Source organism: Thermobia domestica, chromosome 7, assembly GCF_964235325.1.
Source record: "Thermobia domestica chromosome 7, izTheDome1.hap1.1, whole genome shotgun sequence".
NCBI lineage: Eukaryota > Metazoa > Arthropoda > Insecta > Zygentoma > Lepismatidae > Thermobia > Thermobia domestica.
The window spans coordinates 94323942-94334163 of record NC_137460.1 but is presented as its reverse complement, the minus strand read 5'-3'; positions in this window follow the sequence as shown (position 1 = coordinate 94334163).

The window sequence follows — 10222 nt, the reverse complement described above, 5'->3', positions numbered from 1 at the left end:
GTTTAAGTTTCAGTATTCAGTAGATATTTAGGTTGTTTACTAGATTATTATATTCTTGGAATTATAATTATATTTAGCACAATTTTATTATTATCAGATTACTACTATATATATAGTTGCACATTGGCATGATGAATCTTTGTAACATTTCATATAATTACATGATAAATCCTTATTAGTTAGTACAATATATCGTATAGTTTACAGAATTATATAAGCATACCATGTTATCACTCAATAGGAGTTATTAATTAGTGTATATATATATATATATATATATATATATATATATATATATATATATATATATTGTAACACAGTTAAGCTTCGAAGTCCTAAGCCGGACTCAAATTATGGGGCGTGACGCCCGCGCTTTTCTAATTGTGTGTGTTGCAGAGAAAGAGAGAAAGGGAGAACGGAGTCAGGTGAGGCTTTGATTGTATTAGCAATCTGATGCCTCATTGACACCAACCCACACGCATGTAATAGTGGTATGACCCTGGCTTTGATTTACCTAAATCACAGCGCCGGGTCGCGGCTGTAAATTTAGTTAACACCACGCAAGCGATAAGTACATAAAAACATTATGTATTTGGAGCTATGCGTGAAATAAAAATGTATTAGTAAATGTAAAATAGATACTTCAGCCCCGGCGTGATGGGGGAAAATCATAGAAAAACTAGAAGTCTTGGCCACTATTGGGCATGCGCGTGAACAAGCTTCTCCAAGCTCGTCAAGGCTCGTGACGTAGCTCTCGAGCGACGTCAGAACTAGCAGAAATGCGTGGGACGAAGTCGCTTTATAAGTGAGGCTTTTCGCCGAACTCAAGTTGTTGTTCTCCGGCGTTTGTGAAGTACACTTGGATTCTTTGTCACGGACGCTCCGTACTAGATCAGGTATGTAAGTATTTTTCTAAGTCCCCCCGAACATGGGACAAACACTTGAGACTTGTTAGGAATCAACATAAAGTTCTACTTGAAAAAAAGAGACCAAGTTTCCACTTCGAGAATTATCACTTCCCCTTTGGGCCAATGCAAGTTGCAAGTACGAATCATCAAACTTACTGTTTTCAATAAATTGCGGCTTAGCATAATAACCTTCTAGCACCCGTTTGGTAATGTAGGGGTTGTGCCCATATATGTTTTGTAGTAAGTTGTAATTTCAAGTAACCGAGTTGTAAAATTCTTTGTATTTTCATTTTTATTTTTTTTATTCTTATAAATAAAAGAACGATGGAAATGGTCTCTTTAATTTAGTCATGCTATCCCTCCCTATCTGGATTCAGTTCACAGTCTTCATATATTACCTGGGTTTCGATTTCCAGTACAGGCTCTACCTCTGAAATACGAGTCTCCCCCCTCCCCCATTATTGAGACTTTTAGTGCACTTTCTCATCATCTTCGAACCAGTAAAGTCGAAGACGTCCCGATACTGAGGCTTAAAGGGAGTTGGACTCAGCGCCAACTTTGACATACTGGGTGGAGAGTAGAGGAGTGATCTCAAATACGATTTCACGAAAGAAAGTGTATACAAATATAACGACAATCTCAGAAAACACATAACAGTTTTATGGTGTTCGGTGTTCGCCGGGTAACGAACTGTGCGTCTTGAATCCTTAAACAAGTCTCTGGTGTTCGCTCACTTTATTAGTGAACCAAAAACCTTAATGGTGCTTTAAGAGCAAATCGCGAGTGAATTTTTATCGAAGAATTTTTCCTTTAATACATAAAAGTGTAAAGTGTACGCGAAGTTTTTCTTTTGACTAGTCAAGTGGTGTATCTGTACTATGTAAAGTCAGTAAAGTTCAGTGGCGTACTTGGCCTAGGCGGGGTTCAGCTTATGACTCTGATATACAAGTATAATCCTTCTGCTCTAAGTAGTGCGTTTTACAAGGAGTGAAGTAGCGACGAAAATTTTCTATTCTCAACTTCTCTCGCTTTAAGTTGTTATAAGTCAGCGGAATAGTTGCTAGGTTCCGCAGAGCAAGACTCAGTTTACCTCACGAAGTTTTCTGGTGTAGTGATGGAAATGTAAAATCGGGACGCGAGTGTTAAGACAGAATTCAGCTTTTGTCTCATGTACTTGCAAAACCCTAAATCTGCTCATGCTTCTGCTAGCTTTGGGGGGATCACAGTCAGTTTATCTCTGGGCAACAGAACCGCCCGTTTTACGGGATGAAAGTTCGACACGTTTGTCCGGCGATAAGTGGCTAAAATCCCTACCACTTATTTGGGGAGGATCACAGGCAGTTTATCTCTAGACAGCAGAACAGCCCGTTTCACGGGATGAAAGTTCGACGCGATAAGTGTCTGGCGATAAGTGTCTAAAATCCTTTCCCATGCAAAGCTTGGGAGTCACAGGTATCTTATCCTCTGGGTTCAGCAGGGCCACCCTGTACTAGGGGTGCATGTCCGACGGCTGACTGGGCATAACTGCCTAAAACTCTCATTTATGCAAATGCAACAAACCAAAAACCAAAATGCAGGTACATGATCCAATGGTTGAATGTTCGTAATCCCCCTCTGTGTGAAATTTTAAAAAAAATAGTTTTTTGTAAAAAAAAAGAAAAAAGAAAAAAATATGAAGTTTAAAAAAGTTAAAGAATAGAAGTAGAAAGTAAAAACATCATAAGTGAACAAATAAACATTTTCTTTAAAATAAACAGCTGTCTAGTCACTTTCCGTTTCCCGTTCTAAAAATGTAAAGCCAATGTTATAAACAAAGGGAAGTTGAGTATTCAAGTTCAAAGGAAGTTAAATAAAGATATTGAAATAATAATAAGTCTCATAATACGTAAAATTTGACGTAGCATTTCCGAGGGAAGTAGCTATCAGTGATTAAATTCCTACTATATCAGAGGAAATAGGTTGATTACCCACTGCCCTGGTTTAAGAGGCCACTGACCAGAAAAACAGAGTTATTCATCAAAAATGAAAAACAGAGTTATTCATCAAAGAAAAGCTATTAGATTTAGGGCAATCCCATTGTCCTAAGACCCCCCACGGGCAAGCACCGTTATATTTTGGATCGGTGGAATAATTATTATTGTATTGAATGTAATAAAGTGAAAGTACACGGGCATTCTCCTCCTCAATTTGGCCGTTGGAAAAAGAACCCATTACCGAGATATTTGGATACGTGGAGTCAGCCCAGACATCTCGAACCAACGACCGCTAGCCCGCAAACTCCTGACGCTCCGGCGAGTGGTTACGACCTAACGCCGCTTGCCGCGTCCAGTCCTATCCCGACTAGAAATGATACAGAAATACTAAGTGCTGGTTCGAGTGATAAACCAACACCAGCTCCTAGGACGATATATGTAAATTCAGATACTGACGAAACCCCACCGGGGGTAGATCCGAAAATTCTAGTGAATGAAGTAAATTTAAAAGATGAACTAGAAATTGCAGAACTAATAACTGCAGGTCAGGAATGCTCTCAAGCAACAATTGAGATAGAATCAACATCAGGTGTAATACCTGATGTCCCCTCGAACCAAAGACCCTTAGACAATAATAAGTTAGCTGATAAGGAAAATAGATTAAGTAACTTAGAGTTAAGTTCAGGAAATAAAGATGGTGGTGTCTCAAAAGAACCAGATAGCCCAGTATCGGTATATTTTCCTATTAAATACGAACTGTTAGATCTTACAACGCCGTTAGAAATGCGAAGACCGACCTTCCAATCCTTTTATGCTGGTAGTAGTGATGAAACAGTTTATGCTGAGATCGGTCCTAGAACTATTTATCCTAACTTAAATACTGAATCACGAATCTCAACGAGTAAAGAGCCAATTTACGAAAATATTGGTCTCGAACCCCAGACTCTAACGAATAAAGAGCCAATTTATGCAAATATAAGAACCGAACCAAGGGAAACGAAAATTGAGAGCCCTGACGAGAACAATGAAAATGAATTGCGCTCTCTGACACAACCTAACGATGAAGCATTAATAGACCAGATTAAGCATTCATTACAAACGGAACTGTCCTCTGCAGTAGGGAAGTTAATTCGGCCTTTAACTAAACAACTACGGAACAAGAAAGTACAGGTCACAGTTGTTCATCTCCAAGGTGACGATTAAGAGAAATTAGGTATTATTTTTCAAGCTGACCCCTCAGCCCCCTTTGAAGATTTATTACTTGAGGAAAATATAGTTGGAAATTTTGATATGGAAATACAGACCGACGTTTTTCAAAAGAAAGATGTTAGCGTTCAGACCGAATATAAGTTTCCTAAAATGATCAGGATTGACACAGATCGTGATCTTAAAGTTATTCGGACAACAGCTACTCAGACCAACCCTGTCATGTTTGAAAATAGCCTTACCCTCCAAGAGAAACTGCAATATTTGGACAGTATAGATAACATACTTAGTGTAGTTACTAAGGTTAGGTGGTCAAACGGAGATATTAGTAGTGCAGATTCAGATGGGGGTCAATCTTTGAAAGACGATTGGTTGGGATACGAACTGCAGAAATTACAAAACGAAGAAATAGCCCAATTTCAAGAAGACGACCCAGAGTCTCCTCCTGCGTCATCCCTGGAGGATGAGTCAAAACCTTCTTGGAACTTCGAAGAAGAACTCCGATATGACCATTGGGATCCTCCTACGGTTTCTACTCCCCGAGCAGCGAACCAAGACCCTCCCACAGAGGACGCTGACCAGAGAAATGACCTCGTCGCCTCTGCTCTAGTTGAGAGGATGTTAGACGATGAGAAGAAAAGTGATGATGCTTTTCCCTCAGTTTATTCCGACCACCAGAAACAAATTGAGGAAAAAGAAGAAGAAGACAACGATTCCTGGTCTGAGAGTAGAATAAACAAAAACATTGGTAAAATCTTTGATTACGCGGACATTGGTGCGTCAGTAATTTGTTTAGATGAAGTAGAAAATAGAGACGATCCCTCAACCTCTCCAACCCAAAGTGAACCTAACAAACAAACTGATAGTGTTAAGAATATTGGTTTACAAACTTCAGCTAGTGCTAGTTCTAAACTTAGTTCCTATAATGAAACTGGTGAATCACCTGCGACCAAGGAAAAGAAAAAGTACCAACAAGAGGAAAAGTTAGATCCCTTACAGATAGTGTTTCTTTCGCCACCTAGCAGCGTAGTTTCACCCACGACTCCGGTGGAGAAATTAGAGTTTACTGAAGGAGAAAAGTCAGAAAAATCAGTACTTAGCGAACAAGATAGATCTTATACATCAGAATTTAGTCCAGAACAAACCTCCGAGTTAGAAAATAGAAGCGTAACTGATACCGACTATAGGTCCGTTTCTGAAAATTTCAACATCTCAGCTTCTATAGACAGGTCCTTAGATCTGAAAAATGAGCCTTTTTCACGTACATCAGGTGAAGATAAGAATTTTGACAAGCAAAAATCAAATCTTTCGCCCTTCTTAAAATTAGATCCTGAGGATAAGCCTTGTATAAATTTAAAATCTGAGCAAGAAATTAAAACTAGTCCGGCTACCGAGCCATCTATACCATATAGTTTTGAGAAACCTAAATTTACAGATACAGTTAGAACAGACCAAGTTAGCAACCCTCCTCCCGAGAGTGACAATCAAAATTCTACTATTGGTGCTAAGCCACAAGCATTCAAGATTTATCCAAATGTTGAAATTCCCTCCTTCTCTGGTAATAGACATGAGTGCGTGGAAACTTTCCTACAAGAATATGAATTAGTGGCTAGCATATACGAATGGTCGACCCCAGAGATAGTAAATTATCTCCCTTATTATTTGAAAGGGGAAGCTCTCTCCTTCTATTTAGTAGACATAGCAAACCTTTCACCCTTAAGTTATAACGAGATGAAGGAAAAACTTAAAAAGGCATTTCCTAGTATTGAGTACACTGCAAGATTAGAATATGACGTTGATACAAGAAAACAACAACCCAATGAAAGTACTTTAGCGTTTATTTATAAGTTAATAAAGGATCTGAAATTCTTACGAGGTTGGGTTAATGAAAGTGAATTGATGAGTAAGCTTAGAATGAGTTTGTTACCAGACGTCCTAAATAAGCTGATGCTTGAAGTGGATGATTGTGATAATCTCGAACAGTGCATGCAATATCTTAGAAAACATCACACAGCACATAGATTAGTTAGTCAGAGGATTAGTTATGACGTAATATGGGAAAATGACCGCTTGGACTGGTCAAGCATTAAAGAAACTACCCAACCTGGATTTGTACAGATTAGTTCTTGTTACTCAGACGAAGTAGTAGCAGAACCAGGCAGTAGTTATAAAATGTATAGGAACACTCACCAAAATTCCTTTGGCCATGGGCGGGCGCAGCTTTGTACAGTCAAGATAAAAATAGGAGACCGCTGGGCGCATGCCCTTATTGACACAGGGTCGGAAATCTCGCTGGCTTCGAAAACCCTCTTACCCCCAAGATTTCCACTAACAGAGAGACTGAAGGGCTACGTAAAGCTTTGTGGCGTAGGTGCCCACCCCACAGATTACATTCCTGTGGTGAGAATAGCGTGTTGTTTCAAGATCACTTGAAGACAACCAAACGAAGGTTTCTAGACGTAGCTATAGTTGACCCACAGTTTTGCGCCTATGATGTTATTTTAGGGATAGATTTTTTACACAAGTATATCACAACAATTCATTCCAAATACTTGGAGCTAGCAGATAAAGACGGGAATCATGTTGAAGACCTATGGTTCACAATCCCAAAAGGTACAAATGGGCATCGTCAAGGTGTAATTCATACCTTAGATTTAACACATGTTGAACGATACCCACCGTCAGTAGTAAAAGGATCGTTTAACGATTCCCAATTGGCACAGGACGATAATGCTAGACAAACGGCCTTCTCTAACCCTCCTCATAGAAACAACCAAACTTATAGGAAATGGAACCTCCTACTCAGGAGTAAGGATCCGTCTCCAAAGTTGGTCACCGGAAATCCCATAAATCCCGTTGCTAGTGTAGCTAATAAACGACAAAAACTCCCTGCTAAAGAAATTACATCTCGAGTATTCGTGCGTTCCAGGGAAATTACAAAATTTCCCTCGGAACCTACGAATAGAAAGAATGGAAACGTTAATAGGCGTGAAAAGGCAAGACGTAAACGAACTAAGAAAAGCAAGGTATCTTCCAGTGCTCCTGAGCTGGAACTTATCAATTCGCCTGACTTAGGGACAGAGGAAAAGAATCTATCCAACCTTGCCCCTCAACCAGGCCCTAGTGGAACTTTGGTAGCTAGTTCTACAGAAGGTTCGAATACAGAGACTATTTCCAGAAAGAAAAAGAAAGCGTTTTATGCGAAAAAATATAGCAAAAAGAACCGACACTATAAAGCCACTCCTGGCCTCACAGGCGCCTTATGAGCCTGTAGAGGACAAATCAAATAGAGGACAGTTACAAACGTTAGAAAAAACTTTGACAACGCAAGGAAGTGTAAATGATCCAGCAACTCTCTCTGATTTAGAGAGTTTTGCTCAGGATCATATTAAGAAAGAGGTCGTGCCAAACCCCTTGGGGTTGAGCGACGAAATTTTTGATATCTATCCGGATACTTCCTATAAAATGCATCTTCCGGCAAATGTCCGCGTGCCAACCAAGGCTTCATATGACATAGAAATTACCGCACCAACCGGGAACGTGCATATTTGGGAATTTATACCGTCCAAAGGAATTCGGTATTGGCACTCCTGTATGATCCCCAGGGGACCAGTTTTTACTGAAAATGGAAATATTACTCTGACTATTTTTAATAGTTCGGATCGAACTAGATCTTTGTCTAAAAACATTTATTTAGGGAAACTTGTTCCCCAGGTTGAGTCTTTAAATGACCAGACAGACAAAGACGTGCAGGCCGTTAATCAGATCGTACACATTACTAACAAAGATGAAACAGACGATGGGGAAGTCTCTGGACAACCCCAAAAAGTCCCACAAACAAAGGAAGAATTAGCTCAAGTTCTAAATATTGGTCCAAACTTAAACCCAGAAGAACGAAACCAGTTACTGGACTTATTGATGGAATTTAGGGATGTTGTAGCCTGGGACAAATCTCGTCTTACTGCGGCTACCGATAAGTTTATGTGCCCCTTAGAGGTCATCACGGATATTCCTGTTTCTCACCCCCCATATAGAGAAACACCAAAACAGAGATAGTCGAGAAGAGATCCAGAAAATGTTAGACAGTAATATTATCCGGGAAAGCAAGAGCCCATATTCGGCACCAATTGTGATAGTACCTAAAAAAGATGGCTCCCCGAGGATATGTATTGATTATCGCTCGATCAATAGGATATTAAGGCTAAACTTAGGACTGCATTAACCTGGAAAAATAAAACAGTCAATATTGTTTTTGTTGCTCAGCTACAAACTTACTCCTACTTATGATACACGAGTTAATGTTTACGTTTCGCTTTCTTTTGACCTGGGTTATCTACCCGTAATTTTTTTTTAAAAAAAGGAAGAGAGCTTGATTCTCCCCACCAGACATTTACATAGATTCCTTTAACTATGCCCGTTATTCCTTTCCAGGGTATTATCTGAATTTTACGTGTAACCATGGCCATGGCGCAAGGACATCAGGACGAACACCACTTACCACTCGGTAATGTCAATTCGGTTGCTTTGGCTTATTTCCTTTCTATTGCTGGGGTCACTTTGGACCTCAATCTCTTTATCCCATATGAACTATCTTTCTTAGTGATTGATGAATCCCCCATGGACGGCCCTGTCGTCCATGATATTGACAACTATCTCCTAGCTACTCCTTTCTCCTCTATAGCTGACCTTTCCTACGCGAACCAGCTTCGTGTAGCAATACACGAAGCGACTACCCACACCACTTTTAATGCTGGTCACCACCTCCTAGAGGACGTACTGGGGAGGTTAATGACTCATGTCCCTTATGGGACGGTCATTTTTACGTACGGCAAGGCCGCCACCGAGTTACTCCAGGTTAAGCTCCCTAAGCGCCTGTTTATGGACCTGGCGGTGGTGTGCCCCATTCCCTGGCATCATTGGCTCGCATATCCGGCGTTGGGGATTGACTTTACCTGCCCGGTGGTGGCACACCATGGGATCGACCCAACACGCTGTAGCCACAGCACCTTAGAGCGGATGTACAACTCCTACTTAAATTGGAATCTGCCCTCCCTTAATCCCAGTAACTGGGATCCGAATTCGGGGGCCTCTGATGTGTAGCCTCCCAATCTCGCACCCGGAACCATTTGCACTCCAGATGGGTACGACCCCATTGTTTGGTGACAAGTGTAATTTGGGGGTGGGGCGCCATTGCAGCCCCTACCCGCCATGCATTCCCATTGGGCCTGCTATACCATTGGATCAGGGCGTCCTTGCGACCGCCTCTGAGGTGGATAGATGAATGAACCAGAGCTACCATTAAACATGGACGAAGGATATTATCCAGGGATCTTGTCCATGGCATGGTTGTCGTGCCCAACTGGTACTCCGATAGGGACGGCCAGCCTCCTCCCCCCTTCCTTCTTCTTTTCCTCTCTCCTACAGTCTCATTCTTTTTGCGTTACTGCTCTCCTCTCTTTGCCAGAGGCGCTCATCTTACTCTAGCCTTTTATGAGCTTCCGTCCGCTCTCCCTCTTCGAGTGATACTGCACTCCCCTGCCTTTGTGTACTCCACACATGCCTTACCCCGTTTGTTTTCTTTCGAGCTTCTTTAGCAATTATCATTATTTTTATTTTATTTTTTTCCGCGTAGTTCAGGCGGGAAGCGTATTGATTAAATTTTAAAAAAATAAAATAAAATAAAATAAAAACAAAAATAGGGAAGAAATACGCCTTAGTCTCTTTTATGCTTTTCTGCTGCTGCTGTGAACACCACATGCATATACGTGAAATTTTCCTGCGACCCTTCTGGGTGAACACAAGTGAACTTATGCTGCTGTAAAAAAAATTGCTAAGAGATTGGTAAACCACGGCAATGTACTAGCATACTACGCATATTGTACATAATGCATTTACAATTATATATATCGGCCATTCATTTTTTAAAAAAAAATGTAAATAGCTACCTGTGTACTATACTTCGCTACCTTTAGTCAGTAAGATTACATTACCTTTAGTTATGTTCAACCCATGTTGAATTATGATCAAGTATTAACAGTTGTGCTTATTAAAGCTGATGCTCATTCTAGAATAATGTTTTCAGTTATAAGGACATTAATAATATTTACCGAATTAATTGGTAGTATCATACTGTAT